Below are 6663 nucleotides of genomic sequence, written 5' to 3' on the forward strand. Positions count from 1 at the left end.
TGTGAGTATATCAGAACTGATATGGCAGGCGAAAACCTAAGGAAAATCCATCCAGTTAGTGGTATTTTCAATTGAATGCCTATAGAGTATCTAATGGGTTAGGACCCAGATTGCAGTTCCTATGGGTTCCACTAGATGTCAACAGTCTTTAGACATTGTTTCAGGCTTGGTTTCTGAAAAATGAAGAAGAATGAGACCTTTCTGTCAGTGGACTGAGGAAGAATGCAGAGCTGGTTTGCGGGCGTGACCGAGTGCGTGCCCTTCGTTGTTTTTCCTTTCTATTGAATACGCTATTGTCCGGTGGAAATATTATCGATTATTTAGACAATTGACAACCTGAGGATTAATTGTAAACAGCGTTTGACATGTTTCGACAAACTTTACCGGTACTATTAGGATGTATTCGTCTGCATGTTTTGACCGCCTTTGAGCCAGTGGATTACTGAACAAAATGCGCCAACAAAACTGAGTTTTTGGGATATAAAGAGGAACTTTATCGAGCAAAACAAACATTTATTGTGCATATCTGCAAGAACCCTAGCCCTTCTGAATATTCAGTACTATACAAATTGATTTAATAATTTATTTACTAAATAAATAAAAACACAGAATACACATACACACTTACATGAGATAAACGTCCCTAGTAGATTGACACGATATGACGGCTTGTTCACAATGGAAAGGGGGTGATGAAAGATAAAGAGAGGGAGAGACAGAGAGTCAACTTATCGTGCATACATTTGGAAACTACGCTCACAGTAACCAGAATACTAAGCACCCTAACCACCGCTCATTCGGATTAGAAATGCAATATATATTTACGAGTAGCTATCTTTCTCTGTCGTCTCGCTGTTGAAATCCGTCTATAGGTAGTGGATCGAAGTAAGGTGCTGGTTGTCCACCAGAGGTCACAATGTCCTTCTTTGCAGATCTTCTCTGGTGGTGGAGTGTTTGTTGGAACAATTATTTCAGACGTACCAATGGTTGTGGGGATTCTCCTTGACACCATTTTGTCTTTAGTCAAAGTTCTAGGACCACTTTCACATGCACAACTGACTGTTAATGTTTCTGGTCTCCTAGGTTAGGTTATCTTCTCTTCCAGTGTTGAGGTTGAGAATTTCAGAGTTTCTCACCATTTCAATGTGTAGACTCACGTCTCATGTCTTTTGGTATCAATGGTTGATTATTCAGGGTTCAGCTCCCGACCACTTTACACGCCAGCAGCAACCCGGCATGTTTTGGTCTGATATGTTAATTCTTAGCAAGTCCTTTTAAGCACTCTGTCCAACGGGCGTGTTCTGTCATGCTGACATGAACTCTGAGCTCACTTAGGCGTGGCTACTGTCTAGATTATTTGAAAAACAACTATCTCATTAGAAAACTAAAATCAGATTTCTATCTTTGCAAAAATACTCTATAATTTATTTTATGCAGCATTTAGATGTAAACTTGACAGATAGGATGTATTTCCTACCTAACTTACAGTTACATTGTTATACCATCTGACATCACAAAATAATAAACAATGTGACAGGATTATGCTTTAGATCCCCGGACCACTTAATATTAATCTCTTATGAATTTTGTTTCAAAGTTCATTCTCTTGGAGAGAAAACGTTTTGCCAGCAAAAGTCTAACAAAGGAGTTTCAGTCTTCCAGTATTACAGGCCAAGGAAGGGAAAGTTCTCTCTACATTTATGTGTCAAGGCTGGCACAGACCCCCCCTTCCCTTCTTCTGTGAGAGAGTGGGGGTCTGTGCCAGTCTTCAAGCATTTTCCTATCTGATGGGTCCTTTGGTCCACTGTCAGGAGAGTCACGACAATGCTGTGGTAGCCATGCGGTTAACTTCTTATGGGCAGGTGGGACGGTACCGTCCCACCTGGCCAACATCCGGTGAAATTGCAGAGCGCGATATTCAAATGACAGAAATACAAATATTTAACATTCATGAAAATACAAGTATTATACATCAAAATAAAGCTTAACATCTTGTTAATCCAGACCCTGTGTCAGATTTGAAAAAGGATTTACGGCAAAAGCACACCATGCGATTATCTGAGGACAACGCCCCGCATACAAAAACATGAAAAACATTTTTCAACCAGGCATGTGCGACATGAAAGTCAGAAATAGCGATATACCAAATGCCTTACCTTTGAAGATCTTCTTCTGTTGGCACTCCAAAAGGACCCAGTTACATTACAAATTGTCCTTTTGTTCGATAAAGTCCTTCTATATATCCATAAAAACTCAGTTTAGCTGGCGCGCTTCATTCAATAATCCACCAGTTTCCCTCAAAATGCATACTGTCACGACTTCTACCGAAGTCGGTGCCTCTCCTTGTTCGGGTGGTGTTCGGCGGTTGACGTCGACGGTCTTCTAGCCATCGCCGGTCCATTTTTCACTTTCCATGTGTTTTGTCTTGTTTTCCCACACACCTGGTTTTCATTCCCTCATTACGTGTTGTGTATTTAACCCTCTGTTTCCTCCCATGTCTTTGTGCAGTATTCTTTGTTGTAAGTGCTTGTGCACATTTGTTTGACTGGTGCGCGTCGGGTTATTGTGCCCATATTTTGTATTTCTTATGCCGTTGGTTTTACTATTAAAACTTCTTCAGGCTGCAAGCCCGGCACCGGGCGTAATATGACAACAGCCACTTCAAGTGCAGGGCGCGAAATTCAAAATCTATTTTTGTAAAATATTTAACTTTCACACATTAACAAGTCCAATACAGCATTTGAAAGATAAACATCTTGTCAATCCAGCCAACATGTCCGATTTTTTAAATGTTTTACAGAGAAAACACCACATATATTTATGTTAGCTCACCACCAAATAAAAAAGAGGACAGACATTTTTCACAGCACAAGTAGGATGAAGTAGCATGCACAAGCCAACCTAACTAACCTAAAACCAACCTAAATAACCTAGAAAAAACTACCTCAGATGACAGTCCTATAACATGTTACACAATAAATCTATGTTTTGTTAAAAAAAAATGCATATTTTAGCTATAAATCAGTTTTACATTACTGCTACCATTATAGCTACAGTAAGAAATCGCACGGGAATAGCCAGAGAAAATACAGACACCAACGTCAACTACCTTATTACACATCAGAAAACATTTCAGAGAAATATATGGTGGATAGCTAATGAAAGACAAAGATCTTGTGAATACAGACAATATTTCCGATTTCTGAAGTGTTTTACAGCGAAAACACCACATATATTTATGTTAGCTCACCACCAAATACAAAAGACAGACAGACATTTTTCACAGCAACGGTAGCATGCAATTAGCATGCACAAAGCTAACCAAACTAACCTAGAACCAACCTAAATAACCTAGAACCAACCTAAATAACCTAGTAAAAACTACCTCAGATGAGTCCTATAACATGTTACACAATAAATCTATGTTTTGTTCAAAAAAAATGCATATTTTAGCTATAAATCAGTTTTACATTACTGCTACCATCTTAGCCACCATCATAGCTACAGTCAGAAATCGCACGGCAGTAGCCAGAGAAAACAGACACCAACGTCAACTACTAATTTCACATCAGAAAAGATTTCAGAAAAATATATGGTGGATAGCTAATGAAAGAGAAAGATCTTGTGAATACAGACAATATTTCCGATTTCTGAAGTGTTTTACAGCGAAAACACAATATATCGTTATATTAGCTTACTACAATAGCTAACACACAGCAGCATTGATTCTAGTCAAACGCTAGCGATAGCACAGTTCGACAGATATATGAAAAAGCATCCCAAATTGGGTCCTTATCTTTGTTGATTTTCCATCAGAATGTTCTCCAAAGGGTCCTTTGTTCAGAACCGTGTTCATTTGGACCTAGAACGAACGATGTCCCTGTTGAATTAGCATGGCACACTGGCCATGCCGTGCTAACCTCTCCGTCTTGACAAAATTCTTGCGTCGCATCACGTCTAAAGTCCAGAATAAATTTCAATAATATAATTAAAGTATATTGAAAAAACATACTTTAGGATGATATTGTGACATGTATCAAAGAAAATCGAAGCTGGAGGTCATATTCACCTATAACGAGTGTTTTCCAGGAGCGCAGTCCAGTTCCTACTTCGCGCCCAGAAAAAAAAATTAAGTGCGCACTTATCACTCAAAGATGTTCTTTTCAGTCCCTGACAGAGATAATCAAGTCATTTTTTCTCTCACTTCCGCATGACAACCAGGGGAAGATGTGTGACGTGTTTCTACAGTCATAAGTGCCAAGGCCTTTTATAGAGAGTATCTTGAAGAGAGACATAGCTTCTTGGAAATGTCACTTTTTACAGAAAATGGGCTGTAAAAAGAGTTATGTTTCACTTAGAGAAATAATTAAACCTGTTTTAGAAACTAGACAGTGTTTTCTATCCAAAATTAATAATAATATGCATATTGTAAGAACAATAATTGAGTACGAGGCCGTTTGAAATGGCCACCTCTTTCCACTGCTGATACTCACTGCTGATATTTGAGCCATAAGAGGTTAAACTGCTCCGGCTATTACCTAGTTCTGCTCTCCTGCGTCTGACTTCCCTGCCACCAGTTACGCACCCCTTACACATACAAAATTAATCCCAAACGTTACCAATAAACTTATCCAAACAAGTCAAACAACGTATAAAATCAAACCTCAGGTACCCTAATACGTAAATAAATTATCAAATTTAAGACGGAGAATAGTATGTTCATTACCGGAGATAAATAACAAAGAACGCGCTTCGACCTATGCGCTTGGAAACACTACAGCCAAAATGGAAGCCACTTAGAAAAACTACAACTTCTAGCAAATCTTTCCGAAAACCAGCCTGAAACATTTTCTAAAGACTGTTGACATCTAGTGGAATCCCTAGGAACTGCAATCTGGGAGGACTTTGCCTCATAATAAACTTGAAAGCCATTGGAAACAGTGGAAGGCTGAATTATTTTTTAGGGGATGGTTTGTCCTCGGGGTTTCACCAGCCATATCAGTTCTGTCATACTCACAGACATAATTTTAACAGTTTTAGAATCTTTAGAGTGTTTTCTATCCAAATATATATGCATATCCTAGCTTCTGGCCTGAGTAACAGGCAGTTTACTTTGGGCACGCTTTTCATCCGGAAGTGAAAATACTGCCCCCTACCCAAGAGAGGTTAAGTGTTCCTTGAATTCTAAATAAGTCACAGACGGTGTCACCAGCAAAACACCCCCACACCATCACACCTCCTCCATTCTTCACGGTGAGAACCACATATGAGGAGATCATCTGTTCACCTACTCTGTGTCTCACAAAGACACGGCGGTTGGAACCAAAGATCTCAAATTTGGACTCAGACCAAAGGACAGATTTCCACCAGTCTGTCTTGGCCTAAGCAAGTCTCTTCATATTGGTGTCCTTTAGTAGTGGTTTCTTTGCAGTAATTCGACCACGAAGGCCTGATTGACACAGACTCCTCTGAACAGTTCACGTTGAGATGTGTCTCTTACTTGAACTCTGTGAAACACTTATTTGGGCTGCAATTTGTGGCTGGTAACTCTAATGCATATATCCTCTGTAGCAGAGGTACAGTATCTCTGAGTCTTCCTTTCCTGTGGCGGTCCTCATGAGAGACAGTTTCATCATAGCACTTGGGTTTTTTTGGGACTGCACTTGAATAATCTTTCAAAGTTCTTGAAATTCTCCAGATTGACTGACCTTCATGTCTTAAAGTAATGATGGACTGTCATTTCTCTTTGCTTATTTGAGCTGTTCTTGCCATAATATGGACTTGGTCTTTTACCAATAGGGCTATCTTCTGTATACCACCCCTACCTTGTCACAACACAACTGATTGGCTCAAATGCATTAAGAAGGAAAGAAATTCCACAAATTAACTTAAGACACACCAGTTATTTGAAATGCTTTCCAGGTGACTACCTCATGATGCTGGTCGAGAGAATGCCAAGAGTTTGCAAAGCTGTCATCAAGGAAAGGGGCGCCTACTTTGAAGAATCTCAAATAAAAAATATATTTTGATTAATAAAAATAAAAAATCCTTACTGAATGATTCCATATGTGTTATTTCATAGTTTGATGGCTTCACTATCTATTATTCTACAATGTAGAAAATAGTAACAATAAAGAAAAACTCTTAAATTAGTAGGTGTGTCCAAACTTTTGACTGGTACTGTATGTCACAACGGATGTAAATATATGGGTCATGACAGTGTTTTGACCATATTATGTCAGGTTATGGCAAGTTATGTCAGCTGTTATGGCAATATAACAATAAAGAAAAACCCTTAAATGAGTAGGTGTGTGCAAACTTTTGACTGGTACTGTATGTCACAACGGATGTAAATATATGGGTCATGACAGTGTTTTGACCATATTATGTCAGGTTATGGCAAGTTATGTCAGCTGTTATGGCAATATAACAATAAAGAAAAACCCTTAAATGAGTAGGTGTGTGCAAACTTTTGACTGGTACTGTATGTCACAACGGATGTAAATATATGGGTCATGACAGTGTTTTGACCATATTATGACATGGTTATGACCACTTTTAACAATTTTTCTCCCCAATTTATTGACATCCAATTGGTAGTTACAGTCTTGTCCCATCGCTGCAACTCCCGTACGGACTCGGGGTCAAGTAAAGTATTACCGA

The sequence above is a fragment of the Salvelinus alpinus genome, chromosome 4 (genome assembly GCF_045679555.1).
Source record: "Salvelinus alpinus chromosome 4, SLU_Salpinus.1, whole genome shotgun sequence".
Classification (NCBI taxonomy): Eukaryota; Metazoa; Chordata; class Actinopteri; order Salmoniformes; family Salmonidae; genus Salvelinus; species Salvelinus alpinus.